The following is an 18,497-nucleotide window of genomic DNA, read 5'->3' as shown; positions in this document are numbered from 1 at the left end:
GCAGATGCTTCTACGGGAGGGAAGCTCAGCAGTGCAGGCATTCATCGGGAAAGAAGAGGAAGTCCAATAAAGAAACTCACCTCCTATCTTAAGTTAGGAGACCTAGAGGCCGTGGTCGAGGGATGCTTCTACTCTGGTGGGTGTGGTATAGCAACATTGGGTTTCCAAAACATTAATATTCACACTATTGTAGATCATGGAGCCAAAATAGCAATTTTTTAAAAGAGAAAAGAAAAAAAACCCACTTTCTAGAAGTTGTCTTCTCTTCTACTTTCTCATCTACCCACATCCCAAAAAGACTTTGAAACTGGAGCAGTCATGCAAAGCCCGGTGGAGAAGGCAAGGGGCAAGTTGCTCAGGGTAACTTCTGAGAACCAGATACAAGAGCAGCGTCGAAGGAGAAACTTAATTTGTGTTTCTGTGTTATGCATGGTCTAAGAATAAAAGCTGCGGCATCTTCAGGCTAGAGCTGTACTGGTGCATTTGTAATACATCTTTTACAAATGGCAGGTTTCCGTGGGGTCAGTGGGGTCTCAACACTCACTGTGGAGTGAACCACCCCAGGAATCCAGCTGAGGAAGAGATGGGCAACAGTGCGGCGGAGGGGGCGGTTCACAACAATTTCTCAGAATGGCTCCCTGAGGTCAAAGCCTGCTCCAAATTCAGGTTATCAGTGTGTCAAAGTGCCAGCTGGACTGGGCTCTCAGTTTTCTCAGTGCCATTCCTGAGCCGCTATGATAAAATAAAGTCAGAAAGATTCCATTTTCTCCTGCCACCAATCTGCAGTGCATTCAAAGCCATGAGGTAGAAGATGGAAGGATAAAAACAAATAAAACATCATACAATACACCCCAAGGAAAGTTTTTTCAAATTTATATTTTGGGGGTGAGCACAACTGGAGGTGCTTAGGGTGTACTCCTGACTCTCCGCTTAGAGACCACTTCTTAAGTGTCTTAGGGGATCATATGTGGTGCTGGGGATCAAACCCACATCAGCTTCATGCAAGGCAAGTGCCCTACCTACTCCCCTATCTCTCCAGTCCCACACCCCCAATAATTTTAAGTGCATTACAAATGGAACTCTGAGAGGGACAGAGGAACCAAATGCAGGTCGGCCGTGTGCAAGGAAAATGCCCTACCCACTGTGCTATCGTTCCAGTATCCCACCTGCATGGCAGAATCTGGCAAGCTACCCGTGATGTATTAGATATGCCAAAAAACAGTAATAAGTCTCACAGTGGAGATGTTACTGGTGCCCGCCCAAGCAAATTGATGAACAACGGAATGACGGTGCATTCAGTACAAATGGAACACTTCCATTCAGTACAAATGGAACACTTCCAGACTCCTTATTAAGTAGATTTTATATGACTAGAACTAATTGTATCTTTCCCACTTTTCTTTCAGTGTTTTTGAGTTATTTTAATTTTGTTTGGGGGCCATGCACGACTGTGCTCAGGGATCACTACTGGAGATGCTTGGGGACCATACACGGTGCTGGGAATTGAACTCAGGTCAGCTGTGCGGAAGGCAAACAAGCACCTTACCTACGGTACTATCTCTCTAGCTCCTTGTTTGCTTTTCTTATCCGCTTGCACGTCTCTTCAACTAGCTCTTCCTACTGGAAAGCTGGTCACCCATGTGATTCCCATGGAGTTTGACATACATTGGCTTTTCATTAGCTTATTCAGATGCGCTACTTGTGATTGAGGACTGAAGTAGACTGACAGGTGTGTGTGGTGGGAAGGTGGAAGAGTTTGTTAATGAATTTCAAAAATTCATAAAGCCAAGCCAGAAAGATAGTGCAAAGGTTAAATGTGTTTGTCTTGACCAACCCCAGTTCTATACAGTCCCCTGTGCAATGTCAGGAATGATCCCTGAGTACTGAGCCAGGAGTAAGCACAGCATGTGGCCAAGAGAGAGAGACAGACAGACAGAGACAGAGACAAAGACAGAGACAGAATAACAAAATCATAAAACCAAGCTGTGATCAGAAAAGGAGTTTCTGTCACCATCTGCCCCCAGCTCCAGAGCCAGATCTTGAGCCCAATCCCCAAGGTTGTATCTCCTTTGGACTTAATTCCCCAGAAGCAAAGAGCTGATAAGACCGTGAGTGATGTTGGTCCAGCAAAGGCTGGACCCCCTTATGAGAGTTAATGCATCCATAGGAACAAAACACCCAGCCTTGGTACCTACTAAGACTAATTGGAGCCCATGGAACCCACAGTTCGTTCCCTTGGCAATCCCAGAGCGAGAGACCCTTATCTGCACAAGAAGTCAGTCCCCAGCAAGAGCAGCTTGGGAAAGGCCTCTACCAACTCAGCTTTGCAGAAACTAGCCCGGAGCATTCCATCCTGGGGTTGCTCACACCCCCTGCTCTGGTGTGCCACTTGTTCCCTTTATGACACACTTCACCTGCATCTAACTGGGGTTTTGTGTGTATGTGTTGGGGGGGGTACACAATTCTTTTTAGTTGTCTTGACAGGGTCCTCTTGATACAGAAATAATGAGGGATGAGGCAACAGGCAGGGAAAAATTAAGGGAAAAAGATTTGCCCTTGAGAATAAAGGAAAAGCAGAAATGTTCTAGGGCCAAACCTAAAAGCAACCAAAGCGATAACCATCTTGAATATCCTTATCGACTCACTTTAACAATCTCAGTACCTTTAAAATCCTCCAGGTCTTTTCACATCCTGCAGGCCTCAGACTTAAGAACAAGGTGAAATATTTTGCCCCTCACCTCCCTGGCTGCAGAAGTATAAAAAGAGGAAACAGCCCTTACTCCTCCTTGGCAGCCCTCTCTGACTTGCCTTCCTGTTTCCTCTTTCCCTCTTCTAAACACATCAGCTTGGGTCAACCAACTCCTCTCCTGCTTCCAATCTTCAGTCCCCAAAAGACTGGAAGGAGACAAAGAACCTGCCAGCGACAACGCTCTCTCCTTGCTCTTATTTCCTAAATAAAACAATTTGGCCTTGCGGTGTTCCCTTGACATTATTTCCTGAGCGCTCAAGGAGTCAGAGATTGCTCAAGGAGTCAGCACTCGTACCAGCGTAGGGCAGGACGTCAGTGTGTGCTCCTTGCAGAAGCCTGTGTTCTTTTTTTTTTTTTTTAATAAATTTTATTGAATCACCATGTGGAGGGTTACATAGTTCTCAGGATTATGTCAGTTATACAATACTCAAACACCCTTCCCTTCACCAGTGCCAATATTCCATCACCAACCACCCCAGTATACCTGCCGCCTCCTCCCACCTCCCCAGTCCCCACCCTTGTACTTGATAAGTTTCACTTCGTTTACGCTTTATCTCGATTACATTCCATGTTTCAACACATAACTCACTATTGTTGCTGGGGTTTCCCCCAAAAAAGAAAAAGACAGTCCTATTGCCAAGGAAGCATTTGATAGTTCTCCGTTGCTAAGAATATAGAGATATTAAGTCCCGCTGTTTGTTACATAACTTTTCTTTTTTCTCCCCTTGCCCCGCGCCACCGAGTTCACGCCTGTTTAGTAATCACCACGCTGCCTGACAAAGGGAAAAAAACCGAAAAAGATGGTTATTTCCCGTCATCAGCCAGCGTGGGGCTCTGGCTTAGTTGATAGTCTGGTAGAATGTCTGCCAGCAGTTTCTGGAACCAAAGGTATTGCGCTGGTATCGGCTCCGGCTCGAGATTCCACCAGCGTCCCGCTGTTCCATGTACATAATTTTTCCCCTTATATCCCATTCCCACGCCACCAGGTCTGTGTTTGCTTAATGGACATCACACTATGGTTGACGCCACGCCGCGTTTCTTCCCGAGAAAGAAGGATATTTCTTCTCAGCCGGCGTGGGGATATGGCTTAGTTCAGTCTAGAGAGATGGCTACCACTTTGATTGCCTTCAATATTTCAGCAAAAGACGATCTCCCACAATAGTCCGACCCGTTAAAAAGGAACCATTACATATTGCTGATGCTTAGATGACATTAGGTTGCGCGGCCCTGGCCGAGCGGATTTGGGTTTCTGTATAAAGTCCAGGGAAAGTACAACCAGAAATAACATCGCTACAAACTTTTACCCTTTTATGGTGCTCCTAAGATGGAGAAACCTAGAGAGAGCTGGCTCGGCATCTCCATTTTGCACTCAGAAAGCCGTGGACCCTGTGCTGTGCTCAGGAGGAAGGGGTTGAGAGAGAGAGGTTAAAAGAATTGGGGAATGCCCGGTTCCCACTGTCGCAGCCCGCCGTGGGGTCTCCGTTCCTGTGCCAGAATTAGTTCAGTGGGCTGCTTGGAGTCCAAGGGCGCTCTTTTGGCTCTTCCATCATGTTCGATCCGCAGCAGCGCCAAAAGGGACAGAAGCCTGTGTTCTTTTGGAAGTCATGATGGCCTCTTTAAGCACTGCACCAGCAGGCTGGTGGCGGGGGAGGGGGTGGGGGTGGGGTCAAATGCTAGGGTAGGTGGTTCCCCAGGTACTCACAAGCAGTTCATGTGGTTTGCTTTTTCCCACCTTCTCCTTTGGTTCCTTTTCTCCTTCTCCACCTCTTTCACTCTTTTTTGGTCTTCCTCCTCCTTTCCCTCTTTTACTTTCTTTCTTCTGTCCTTCTGCTTCACTTCTTCCTCTTTAACCTCTCTTCCTCTCCTTTCCTCTTCACTTCCTCCTCCCTCTTCATCTCTTTCCTTTCCTGTTCTTTCTCATTCACTTCTTTTCTTCTCCTGCCTCTTCTGCTCTTCCTTTTTCTTCTTTTTCCCTTCCTCCAGCTTCTTTCCCTTCATCTCTTACTTATCTCCTCCTCCTTTTTTCCCCTCTTGCAAACCTCTCATTCCTCTTCCTTTTTTTTTTTCCTTTTTGGGTGACACCCAGTGATGCAACAGGGTTACTCCTGGCTCTGCAATCTGAAATTACTCCTGGCGGTGCTCAGGGGACCATATAGGATGCTGGGAATCGAACTCGGCTGCGTGCAAGGCAAATGCCCTACCTGCTGTGCTATCACTCCAGCCCCTCCTCTTTCTTTTTGTTCATGGTGTTGGGGACCAAAGGGTGGGCAGATTAGCTAATAAAGAAAAAGCTTGAAATTACAGAATAATAGGCCAGTGCTTTTCTATTTACTCCTTAAGGAATCCGAAAGACAGCAATGTCTTTCTCGCAAGTTATCATGTACCTAATGTAACAGAATTTATAGTCCTTCTTCTACTAGTCGAGTTAAATATTTTCATGGGCTAACCCGTCAAAGCACTCTAGCATTTTTTTCCTTTCTGCTTAGTCATTATGTTTCTGCTTATAGGTCCCTCCTTCAGTTTTAATAACTCTGTCCAAGAACAATGTGGGATTTATAATCAGGCTTATTTACTTTAGTACTGTGATCCCAGCTTCACGATTTCATTATACCCCCTCCCCCGCTGTATTATAATGATGTGCTCTGAAAAGGAAATGTTCAAAACCAGGCATGACCTTGTACTTTTTCAGCTTGTTGTAGCAAAGGGAGTGTGGAGCGAATTGAACTTTAAGCAGGAGGTGTTAGGAGCCATGGTCTGGGTGCAAAGACGAACAAGTGCCCGGCTTTCTGGGAACCCACAGTTTAATGATGGTGAAACATGGAAACTGGAATCTCTGCAGACTCAAAATAATAATAATAATAATAATAATAATAATAAGTAACAAAACAGAAGAGGAGGAAATTAGGCTGAATATCAGGAAAGTTAGGGCCTAAAATAGACTTTATCACAAAACATCTGACGGGCTAGTCACATTCTCTGGAGTGCTGCAGATTTATTACATACTTGGAATACCTAAAGGGGATTACAGGCTCGTCAGATGCCTTCTATATTTCTGTCCTGCGTAGTGGAAGACAGGATTACTTTTTTAAAAAAAATTTTATTAGTGAATCACCATGCGGTACAGTTACAGATTTGCAAACTTTCGTGCTTGCATTTCAGTCATACAGTGGTCGAGTGCCCATCCCTCCACCGGTGCCCATTTTCTACCATCAATGGTCCCAGCATCCCTCCCACCACCCCCACCCTGTCCCCTCCACCCCACCCCGCCTCTGTGGCAGGGCATTCCCTTTTGCTCTCTCTCTCCTTTTGGGTGTTGTGGTTTGTAATAGAGGTATTGAGTGGCCATCATGTTCGGTCTATAGTCTACTCTCAGCCCACATCTCCCATCTTGAACGGGTCCTCCTAGCACCCTTTACTTGGTGGTCCCTTCTCTATCTGAGCTGCCTTTTCCCCCAGCATGTGAGGCCAGCTTTTAAGCTGTGGGGTAATCCTCCTGGCACTTATCTCTACAACACAGGATTACTTTTAAATTGGAAGGCATATAAGGTTACCAAGTAGGATACAATATAATCAGAGGCAGGAGTAGCTGGAATAATTGCCAAGATAAGAAAAATGAAGGGCCAGGGAGATAAGAAAAATGAAGGGCCAGGGAGTAGCTCAATGGGGCTGAGCACATGCTTTGAAGTCAGGGTCCAAGTTCAATCCCCAGCACTGCGTGGGCCCTCAAGCACACACAGCTGGGTGTGACCTTAAAAAAAAAAAAACCAACAAGACAGGTCTGATATGGAATTAGCCAGAGTCTTGTACAGGAAAGTCTCAGAATCACAGTGAGTCCCTAGAGAAAGTCACACTAGCTTGAACATGTGAGGGACAAACAAATCATAGGAAAACAGGGCAATAAGGGACGGAGAGTTAGTCTAGGAGGGAGGCGCTAGCCTTGCATGCAGCTGACCCAGATTTAAAGCCCTGCCCTGCAGATGGTCTTCTAAGCACAGAACTGGGAGTTGCCCCTGAGCACCATGAGGTGTGGCCCCCAAATCCACACAACCTTGTGGCTCCCCAGAAAAAAAGCAGAATAAACTCAGGGAAGGAGTGTTGAAAGAGTGACACAACACAGCCCTTCACAAGATGGGGCAGATCTGTAGGGAAACTTGAGGGCGGAGAAGTCATAGCCAATTGGGTGTGGGGTAGGGGTCACCCTGGGTGCCAGGTAGGGCCCACCCTCAGCTTTCTCAGCCCCACAGCCTTCTCAACAGGCTCGTGTTGCTGAGCTCAGAGGCTCATGACTGCTGGGGTGAGGCCAAGGAAAGGGAGCCAGGGCCCAGCCCTTTGGGCAGTTGCCATTTTCTTCTGGCTATTTTTGAGGCACTTGAGGGTGTTGCCACGGCAAATCCCTTTCAAGTTTTCCAGCAGCCACGGAGGTCTGATTGCTCCAAGCTGCTCAATGAGTTGGAGCGGAGGAAGGAAGGGTGCGTTACTTAGAGGAGCTTCAGCGGTCAGTAAGAGCCCTGAGTTTGATCCTTAGTAGCACGTGGCCCTCTGAGCACTGCTGGGTGTGGCTCCCATGGGAACAAAGTTATTTACCTTTGCTAAAGATAACTCACTTGGATATTTACTTTATATTGCTGCTGGAGAAGCTAGTCGGAACCTATCCTACTGATTTCACACGCCATCAATGAGTCACAAACCATTGCTTACAAAAGCATTGATAGAGTAAAAGCTCCAAAAATTTGATTTCAAATAAAAGTGTTTGTATTTTTGGTTCATCCTTCATTTTAGACTAGTGGTTGCTCTCTAAAGACATCAAAATCCCTCAGTTTGATTAATTTTTAATTATTTTTTGTAGCACTGTAGCACTGTCGTCCCTTTGTTCATTGATTTGCTCGAGCAGGCACCAGTAATGTCTCCATTATGAGACTTGTTGTTACTGTTTTTGGCATATTGAATATGCCACTGGTAGCTTGCCAGGCTCTGCCGTGTGAATGGGATACTCTCTCTCTGTAGCTTGACCGGCTCTCTTAGAGGGATGGAGGAATTGAACCCAGGTCAGCTGCATGCAAGGCAAACGCCCTACCCTCTGTGCTATTGCTCTAGTCCACTAGAACAGTAACATACTGAAAACTTCCCTTTTCCAGATTATAAAATACAATTACCCAGCAGTGGCCAAAAAAAAAAATAGAGAATCCCATGAGGGAAAAGAAGGAATGTGCATCTTCTATGGGAGAATTTTGCAGGGCTTGGGGGCCAGGCAAGATGGTCTGAGCCAGTTAGTACATCTGAACAGCTGTGTCCTGGTGGCCAGAGAGCAGAAGGCCCAGCATCTCCTCCCTGTGGGAAGGTCCTCAGTCTTCAAGGTCCCCTCTTATGTTCCCAGGGCCTTCATGGGTAGGATGCAGGCTGCTCTGTGCATAGCCTCGGAGTGAAGATGATCTAAGAGTGGGTTAGTAGTGCCACCTGTGAGCATGGAAAGGTGAGAGGTGAGAGAATGGGCCAGGCTTCCCCTGGGACCAGTCCTTCATGGGACTCCTTCAACCCTAGCAGGAAGAAGGCCAACACGTGACAGTCCTCTGTGAATGTGCATCCTGAGGTGCTCTTTATTCCTGTGGTCTCTCATCCAGGTCCAGCGATACTGAAAGGCTGCTGGCCTGGTCAGGAAACCCACAGTTTACTGCTTCAGTGGACAAGGCTGCATGGAGTCCATCTGCTGACTCCTGGCCACCGCTGGATAAAGATGCATGAAATCCACTCGCTGGGCTCCTGGCCACAGCTGGAGTGGAGGTGGGTTCTGAGTGAGGTTGTCTGAATTTGAATCTAAAATAATCTCTATCAGAACCCTTTCTCATCTGAGCAAGGATACTAAATGCTCTGTGAATGATTTGTCTAAAATAAAATTAATCTGTTTGGTTGAGGAGCTAGTTCAAAAGACTGAATTGGGCGTTTCCTATGTGGGAGCCCTGGGTATGATCCCAGGACCACTGGGTGTGGACCTAAAGACAAAGCAATAATAATCTGTAGGTGAAGAAAATGGGACTTTTTGAGCAAAAGAAAATATAAACAGTTCTACTTGGATTTGAAGTTTATCAAACTGTGAACATCATTTTCTGGCACAACAATGAAAAAGTTGGTTACTGTGGAATATTTTTTGGCTTTGTTTTGTGTTGTTTGAGGGAAACACCTGGCTGTGCTCAGGGATTACTCATGGCTCTGTGCTCAGAGATCACTCTTGGTGGTACTCAGGGGACCAAATGTGGTGCTAAGGATCCAACCAGTGTCAGCCATATGCAAGGCAAGTGCCTGAAGCCCAGACCATCTCTCTAACCCAAATATGGAATATTTGATGGTACAAAAATGTGATTGTTAGTACTCAATTTTGATTTGAGGAGAATTAATGTGGTAATTTTCAGAATAGATCTAAATTATATTAGTACTTAAAGTATTGAAGAATTAGGTATATATTAGGATATACCTTTTTTTTGGCTTTTTTTTTTTTTTTTTTGCTAACCCAGTGATACTCAGGGGTTGCTCCTGTCTCTGCACTCAGGAATCACTCCTGGCGGTGCTGGGAGACCATATGTGATGCCGGGGATTGAACCCGGATATTAGGGTAAACTCCAGTTTTTACAAGAGCACATGAGTTCGTGGGCATAGAGATAAATGAGATTGGCTTCTGTGAATTATACTGAAGCTGGGTGAAAGGTGGAGGGAGAATCATTCTACTTTTGGACATACTAGAAATATCCATAATAAAATGATAAGAAAATAGATGATATTAGATTGTCAGTGTAATTAAGGTTAAGCTGTAACTAGAACCATGGGGTGCAAGTTGAGCAAACTGCCTGTTCAGGGTATCATGGGTATTCAGGGTTCAGTTGAGTTCCTTGGCTTTTAATTATATATTTTTAATTTTTTGTAGATAAGTATATCCTATTTTATTTTTTTATTTTTAAAATTTTCTTTCCTGCTCTCAGATTTATTTGTACAAACAGCACAGGAGGACCCAGACTGGAGACAGCCCAGCGATCGCACCAGTCCTTCCACGCTCACACTGACAGCAGCCTCTTAGGGGGCCTTGGCAGGGGCCTGGGCACCTTTGGAAGCTTGAGCTGGTGCTGGAGCTGCAGCCGTCTGGGTCTTACTCTGGGGCTTGGCTTTAGCCTTCATTCGAGCCTTGGCTTTAGCCTTCATTTGAACCTTGGTTTTAGCCTTGATTGGATCCTTGGTTTCAACCTTGGTTTTTGGCCGGCAAAGCCTGAGACCCTTGGCAATGTGGGCATGAGCATTTTTCCCAAGCCTGGGGTGAGCAATATACACAAGTCGACTGAGCTTGCGACTGTTCTTCTTTGTGATCACGGGCCTAGCCTGCTTGGGCTTCACCAGGGCCTTGATGGCCTCGGCACGGGCGCTCATGGCCTTAGCATTATTGGCCTGCATCTTCTTCAGGCCCTTCTTGTTGTGCTTCTTGGCAAATCGCATGTTCCTTAGGAATTTGGGGTCTACCCCTTCAAGAGACTCATATCGCCGTGACCGAGATTTTGTAATGACATTTCTGTGCCATTTTCGAGACTGGTTTGGTTCTTGGACTTGGCCATGTCTGCACCACGACGGCGGCTCCCCAAGCGCTGGAACCAGAAGAGTATCCTATTTTATTTATTTATTTTTAGTTATATTACTTTTTTTAAAACATTTTAAATTGAATCACTGTGAGATAAAATAAACTCTTACAAAGCTGTTCATGATTTGGTTTCAGTCATACAGTATTTCAACACCCATCCATCCACCAGCGTACATTTCCCAGCACCAGTGTCCCCCGGTTCCCTCCCATCACCCCCTATTCCGCACCTCCTGCTTGCCTTTATGACCGGCGCTTTTCTTCTCTCTTCTCTGTCTGTCTGTCTGTCTGTCTGTCTCTCTCTCTCTCTCTCTCTCTCCCTATAGAGTCCCTTTAAGTGTCAGGTTTGTGGTCAGACCTAGGAACATGTGGCTAAAGGATATATTGAGCCCTTCCTCAGCAGAGGGGTGAGTTTGGGGTGGCATAGAGAGACCCTAGGTTTCCCCTCTTCAAATGGCTTTATGGAAGAAGGCAGTGAGGCTTCCATCTCCCAGAACTTCTGGCTGGGGCCTTTGTGTTCTCTGTGCCTAAGGCTGATCCCCGCACAGAAGCCATCCCCACCCTTTACCCCAGCCACTACAACCGCCACCGTTCCCAATGGAAGTCTTGTGGTGCCACTGTATAAATCATTCACGATCCTTGCTCTCTGGATAACCCAATCCTATAGGATCAGGCATCCACAATAAAGTCTTTCCTGAAGAGAGCTAGAAACGGACGTCTTCCCAGTATTGTACCACAAAGAATCACTTAAAATCTAGAATGGAGTGGAGTGATGTAAATCAGTCAGGTTCCCTGATGGCCGCATGTTAAACTCTCACTGGTCCAAGGGAACTGCCCAGGCTGCAGGACACATGATGTCCTGCACTGATTTGAAGGGGAGGGGCAAGCTCTCCAGACTTGCTAGAACTCCAAAAACCACCTAGTCCCTTTTCCCCATGGCATCCTCTCCCATTCACAGACCGGTAATAACAAAACTACAAACAGGCAGAGGGTTCCTGAGCCTGCAAAAGAGGGTACATGCTACTGTGGCTCTTCTGTTGTCAAGTTTTTTGTTTGTTTTGAAGCCATACCTGGCAATGCTAAGGAATTCTCCTGGCTTTGCACTCAGGGATCATTCCTGGTGGTGTTCAGACCATTGGGATGCCAAACACAAGTTAGCCTCATGCAAGGCAAATGCCCTACCTGCTGTACTGTCATTCTGCCCCCTATTTTTCCCTTTTCCTCTTCTTCTTTTTTTTTTTTGGATCATGCTTGGTGGTGCTCATAATTACTCTTGGTTCTGTAATCTGGGATCACTCCTGGCAAGGCTCAGGGTACCATATGGAGTGCTAGTGATTAAATCCAGGCTGACCACATGCAAGATGCTTGATACTACTCTCTGGCTTCCCTGTGCTCTTTTCTTGATGGGTATAATCTTATTTTTTAAATGGCCATAAGTACATCCTTCTGTCTGTTAAACATCCTGCCTAATTCAGAAACTTATATTTTCCATACCAGGGATCAAGCAGGAGCCATTCAAGATTAACTATTCTGGAGCTGGAGCAATGGTATTGCCGGTAGAATGTTTGCCTTGCATGTGGCAAACCCACTTTTGATTCCAAGCATCCCATATGGTCCCCTGAGGATCGCCATGAGTAATTACTGAGTGCAGAGCCTGGAGTAACACCTGAGCAACTCTTGGGTGTGACCCAAAAAGGCAAAAAAAAAGTTAAATATTCTTTTAGGGGGGTGTGGAGGCACTCTCCATAAAAAAGTAAATTTCTTTTGGGCACACCCACCAAAAGGACTAGTTAGCCTTGAATGGGAGACACCCGGCAGTTCTTAGGGCTACTCCCACATCTGTTCTCAGGTGCTCAGGGGACCATAGAGTGGGTGGGAACTAACCTGGGGTGATGACACGAAGAGCCTTAAGCCCTGTGCTATTTCTCTGGCCCTCAAGTTTAAATATTCTATGTTGCTGTGGCATGAAATAATAACACACTTAACTGTTTCTGCTTTCCAGTTTGAAGAGACATTTATAGACACTCCAAAGGCTTGGAAAAGCTAAAAGTGGTTAGAGCACATTCTGGAGAACAGCAAATTCCCCTCAAGTGAGTATCTAGTCAAATGAATCTATTTTGATTCTATAATGAGGATTTCACACTTGACTCTGCCTGCATTGTCTGTGGTGGAGGATGGGGGTGGGAGAGCGGGAGTGGGTCCATGGACAGGGTAGGGCCTTGGGAGCAGGTCACTGAAGGCCAGGAACAAAGAGAACTCTCTGAGTATTTGCTCAGGGACATCTTGGTGCACTGGCAAATTCCTTTCTGTGTTATCCTGCTTTTTTGTGTCAAGAGTGAGCTGTATCAGTTGAGAATACTACATAGCCTGTTTATCCAAGGACATTCAGCTCATTCACAGATAAAAGAGCAAAGTTATCTGCAAAGAAAAATGGACTAAAAATTACAAATAACCTACCATCTATACAATTGAGAAATAAAGCGAGAGATGAAATAATAGGTTGAAAATAAATGGAATATTGATAAGTAAAAGGAGTTCTATAGGAAAGAAAAAAACAAAAACATTAAAATGTTACCAGCAATTTGCATCTCCTATTTTAAGTCACTTTGGCATTTTTAAAATTCTAAACAAATATGATTCATGCAATTTCATTCTACTTTTTCTTTCTTTTTTCAAAAGATGGGAGTTTGGTGTTCCAACGAATGAGTTGAAATTTATGGAATGAAGTTGGTAGAAATCAGAGCCTTTCTCAACTACATTCCCAACAAATCCAACCTCTGTGGAAAAGACATAAAGGATAAAGCCCTGCACAGTATTTTTTTTATGTTGTTTCATCAACAATTTACAGGAACAATTTAGTTCTTCCCTTGAGTGAGTGGGTATGGGACAAAGTTATCAACAGTAGAACCCATTGTTGATACATACAACAACAGTGTATTACTTGAGGTCCAGGATGGCAGAGAGTCATACTGGATTATAATTCTGGATTATAATTCTCTTTATGGTGTTTCAAGAGAAGTCTAATCAGTGGGATTATAAAGAGGATGAAGTCTCAGACAGTAATAGAGGTTCCAAACAAGGTGAAAAGTGAGGCTAATGAAACAGTAAAATGTGGAAACGCAACTCCAAATGCTCAGGGCTTTAGCAGCTAAATACTCATCAACATGCAAAGACAACAGAGAAAGGATCTAAATGTCTAACACATGACACTGGTGCTGCATTTATGTTAATTAAGAAGTCACATCCAAGTTGAGCCACCAGTGGCATGTGTTGGTGTCAATGTGCTAGAAGATGGATAGGGAGCGAAGGATCCAGGAACTGATTCTCAAGTTCCAGACATTAAAAAAACAATCATTGTATTACTGTATCACTGTCACTATCATCCCATTATTCTTCAATTTGCTCAAGCGGACACCAGTAACAACCTCCATTTATCCCAGCCCTGAGATTTTAGCAGCCTCTCTTTACCCGTCCTTCCCAATGGTGCCGCACTGGAGACTCTTTCAGGGTCAGGGAGGGGAATGATAACAAAGCCTAACTCACCATCAGAGAACTGGATATGCACAGAGCTTCTCAGCATGATTTAGCAGAGGCCGAGACTCCCTTAAACATTTTCATAGAGGAATAAAGCATCCTTTTTTATTCAGCACAGCCATATATGAGAAAGGTTCCTTCCTAAATCAAAGAGGATCTGTGACTGAAACTTCATAAGGAAAGTTGGCAGTTACTCAAGTTAAACATACAGCTGCCTCACAGGACTCAGCAATGCACTACTACGTATCTACCTAAGAGATTAGAAAATGCATCCACATAAAAATTATACACATATATTCATGGAAGCATTATTCATTTTATTCAAGAAGCTGAAACAATAGACATGCCTCTTGGCTGATGAAAGGATGAATAAGGGGTTTATAGCCACACAATGAAATATTAGTTAGCAGTGAAGAAGGGATAAATTACTGATACATGTTGAAACATAAGAAACCCCAGAGCATTTTACTCAATGAAATAACCAGACACAAAAATTTGCCTATGATTTAGTTGGCGTTAAATACCCAGTCATTCAAATCTGTAGATATAGAACACTTCAGAACTTGTCTGAATCTTGAAAGGAAATAAATGTAAAGTGCTGTTCAAGGGAATAAGTTTTTTTTCTTTTAAGGTGAGAATGTTGTAGAAATAGAATATGGTTATAGTTTCATAATATAATAAAACCTACTGTGAATAGCACATATTAAAATGTGACAATTATGGTATGAGAATATGCCTCAATAAGGCTGGTCCTTTTATTGGTATTATAAAAAAATCATCTTGGAGTAAAAAGGGGGGAGGTCCTTTATGATAAGCACAAGTTAGAACTATATAAAGAATTGTCTGGGGCTGAGGGGAGAACTCAGCTGTGAGGTATGTGTGTGAAACAGTTCTGACCCCTGTACCACATGGGCCTCAGCACTGCTGGGGAAGACTCTGAAGGCTCCCCTAAACACAGGCCAAATTTGCTCCTTATTCTTGGACTGAGTATTGAACATTGTTGGTGTTACCCTGATCTTTAGCTTTCTGAACATTGCTTGGGAGATGATGCCCTCAAAAAAAAATCATTATATCATTTTAGGGTTTCTTTAAGATGGAGTCTTTTACTGAGTTGTTTTTTTTTTTTTTTTTACTTCTTTTGGGTCACACCCAACAATGCTCAGGAGTTATTCCTGGCTCTACACTCAAGAGTTACTCCTCGTGATTCTTGGAGGATCATATGGGATGCCGGGGATTAAACCCACGGCCACCCACACAGTAGGCAAGGCAAATGCCCTACCTACTGTACTATCACTCCTGCCCCTTTTACTGAGTTTTTAAATGATTTATTTGTTTGGGGTTTTTACTTTGGAGAGGGGTTTCACCTGATGGTGTTCAGGACTTACTTCTGGCTCTGTGCTCAGGCATCAATTTTGGCAGGGTTTTGGGCATTCTACAATGCTGGGGATTCAAGGTAGGGTTGGCCTCATGCAAGGAAGCATCCAACCCACTGTACTAGCATTTTGGTCCTGTAACAAAAATTGTAGCATTCGTCTATAGCAATACTCATTTTAGAATGAAGTATTAAGTAAAGCTCATAAGTGAAAATATGGCACCTGAAAATGCGTCCCGTGGAGGTAAGTCACTTGAAATTTATGACTTTTCATGTTTGCAAAATATAAAATTGAAGAGGAAATATCTGATGGTCTGAACCATCTTGTCGGTCAGTACAGAGCATCAGAAGCTGTGGTAGACTTTACAGAAATGATCATGAATTGTCCAGTCTTTCCACCTGATCAGTAGGACACCAAGATCACTTTCATCAAGAAGGAATTGACCATACATTCCTTCCTTGCCTATGGAAAGGTGAGTGGCTGGGCTCTGAGGTGGAGGCTGAGAAGGGAGCAGGGTAAAAGCTCGGATGCCTGGATTTTCTGAGGGCGTTAACCTTCACTTCCAGTAAAACTCCCTGAATCTTCCCCAGTGTGGTCCCTGAGTCCCAAGACATTTTATACCAATCACCCTTGAGGAAGAATTGTACTTGTTGTATTTGAAGTTAAATTTTTTGGTCAAGTTCCATTTACTTGGAGGCAATTGAGAATTCTTTAGTGGGCCCGGCAGAGAGTCTCTTGCCTGCATGCCTGTCTGTCTTCCCCGGGGCCCCTCGAAGGGGATGGGCTCCAGCTTCCCTCCCTGCCCCGAGCAGAACTCCCGGCGGCCGAAGACCATCGGAACCTAGCCACAGCCATGCTCAAGGCCCCTCTCCACGCGTTCAGACAGGCCTCACGCATGAAGGTACCGGCAGAGGAACCCAGGTTTGTGTAATCCCATCAACGGCCAACATCCAGAGACTTAAAAGCAAGCTCCCTTATAAGAAACCTTATAACCTACTTTTCTCTCTGGGAGAAACTCGCAAGCTACTGAGAGCTTCCTGCCCACATGGGATAGCCTCGAAAGCTTCCCATGGTGTATCTATATGTCAAAGCCAGTAACCAGCTGAATCTCATTCCCCTGACCCTGAAAGAGCCTCCAATGCGGCATCGTTGGGGAGGCTGAGAAGAGAGAGGCTTCTAAGATCTGAGGGATAGGACAAATGTAGAAGTTACTGAGACCGCTTGAGCCACTCGACGATCAATGGGATTTTGTGATTCGTGATTAGAGGGCCCTGGGCATAGTTAGCAGTGGGGCAGTGGATGGCTGAGTCACTAGATCATTCCAGAGTGTAGAGATGGGGACACATCACATAACACCCTGCAGCAGAGAACCTGCAGGATTCTCTACAGTGGGCTACGAGTTTGCTAGAATCAAGAATTTCCTGCAGCCAGGGAAAGGACTCAGACCAGCTTCCCACTAGCTGATCAGAGTCAGTGTTTGGGGGAGTGATGTATGTCCTAAAAGGGTATAAGGCTGTGAGATGGAGGGGTGAAAATCTGACAAAGAGAGGATAAGAAAGAAGAGTGTCTACAGAATTAGGACTGTCAGAATTTATGGAAAGTCATAAAAACTGAAGAAGTAAGGTGTCATGACTATGTATGTAGGGCACACTTTAATCTTTTTCCTTGAAGGTAGTACAAGTTTTCAAGACCAAAGTAAACTAAAAGCTAAATAAAAATCCCAAACCAAAACATGATTGCAAGCCATGAGGAATTTTACATATTATTCATGGTGAAAAAACACCATCATTCATATGCAGCATTTGATCAGTCTTTAGCAATTTTAGAAAAATATTAATGACTTGATGTGGGCTCTTATTGAATATAATGAGGACGTATAACTTTCTGATCCTTTGTGGCTCTGAGAGCTTGGACACATCCATGACAAGCTTTGGTCACGCTGTGTGGTCTTCTGAACTCAAAAAGCTGCCACACCACGAATGTGGGGAAAAAGGGACTCTCTTTCATTGTTGGTTTGAATGCTGACTGGTCCAGCCTTTTTGGAAAACAATAAAGGCATTCCTTAAAAAACTAGAGATTTAGCTTCCATAAGATTCTGCAATATCACTTCTGAAAATATATCCTGAGGGTGCATAAAAACAAGTAGAAATGACATCTGCACCTGTATGTTCATAGCAGTACTGTTCATAATAGGCAAAATCTGAAAACAACCTGAGTTCCTGAGAACAGACGACTGGTTAAAGAAACTTTGGTACATCTACACAATGGAATACTATGCAGCTGTTAGGAAAGGTGAAGTCATGAAATTTGCTTATAAGTGGATGGTCATGGAGAGTATCATGCTAAATGAAATGAGTCAGAATGAGAGGGACAGAAATAGGATGACTGCAAAAATCATTTGTGGAATATGAAATAACATATTAGATGGACACCCAAGGACAGTAGACACAAGAGCCAGGAATATTGCTCCATGGTTGGCAGCCTGCCTCATGAGCTGGGGGAGAAGGCAGCTGGAATAGAGAAGGGATCACTAAGTCAATGATGGTTAGAGGGATCGTTTGGGATGGGAGATGTGTGCTGAAAGTAGAAAAAGGACCAAATGTGATAGCCTCTCAGTGTCTATATTGCAAGTTATAATGCCCCCAAATAGAGAGAGTATGGTGGAAATTATCTGCCATAGAGCCAGGGGGGGGGGGTTGGGGTGTCGGCAGAGGGGAGGGATACTGGGGACATTGGTGGAGAAAAATGTTCACTGGTGGAGGGATGGGTGTTCGATCATTGTATAACTGAACCTCAACATGAAAGCTTTGTAATTGCACATGATAAAAAAAAAAAGCTGCCCCAGAATGTGAATAGACAGTTCTGACAAGGTAGGCGTCCTTTGTAGTTACTTCCTTTGCCGTATCATGATTTACACTCTCTACACCCACGGTCTGCAAAGGCACATGATTCATATCTTTCATTGTTGGTGCCATGTGCTTTCTCTATATGATTCATGATTTCCAAATTGCTGGATATTTGAATAAACATATTTTAGATAGAAATTTCATGCATTCAGAAAGGCTGAAAGAAATAGGCAATGAGAACTATGTGTGTTGACTACGAAAATAGCTAAATAAGCATTTTACTGATTTACTCATTTTAATATGTCACATGCCTCCCTCCCATAATCCTTTTCTCAACCAAAAATGTTATTTATTTTAGATCACTTACACAGTGGTAGAAATCTTTT

General features: G+C 44.3%; 1 pseudogene; it reads right to left on the bottom strand.

Moving 5' to 3' along the window:
• Window positions 1–9,770: 9,770 nt before the first annotated feature.
• Window positions 9,771–10,338, bottom strand: LOC101558762 (60S ribosomal protein L29-like; annotated as a pseudogene).
• Window positions 10,339–18,497: the final 8,159 nt, after the last annotated feature.

This window comes from Sorex araneus, chromosome 4 (assembly GCF_027595985.1).
Source record: "Sorex araneus isolate mSorAra2 chromosome 4, mSorAra2.pri, whole genome shotgun sequence".
NCBI classification, from domain to species: Eukaryota; Metazoa; Chordata; class Mammalia; order Eulipotyphla; family Soricidae; genus Sorex; species Sorex araneus.
Note: the sequence above shows the minus strand (reverse complement) of the source record. Positions and strands in the feature narration are given on the sequence as shown.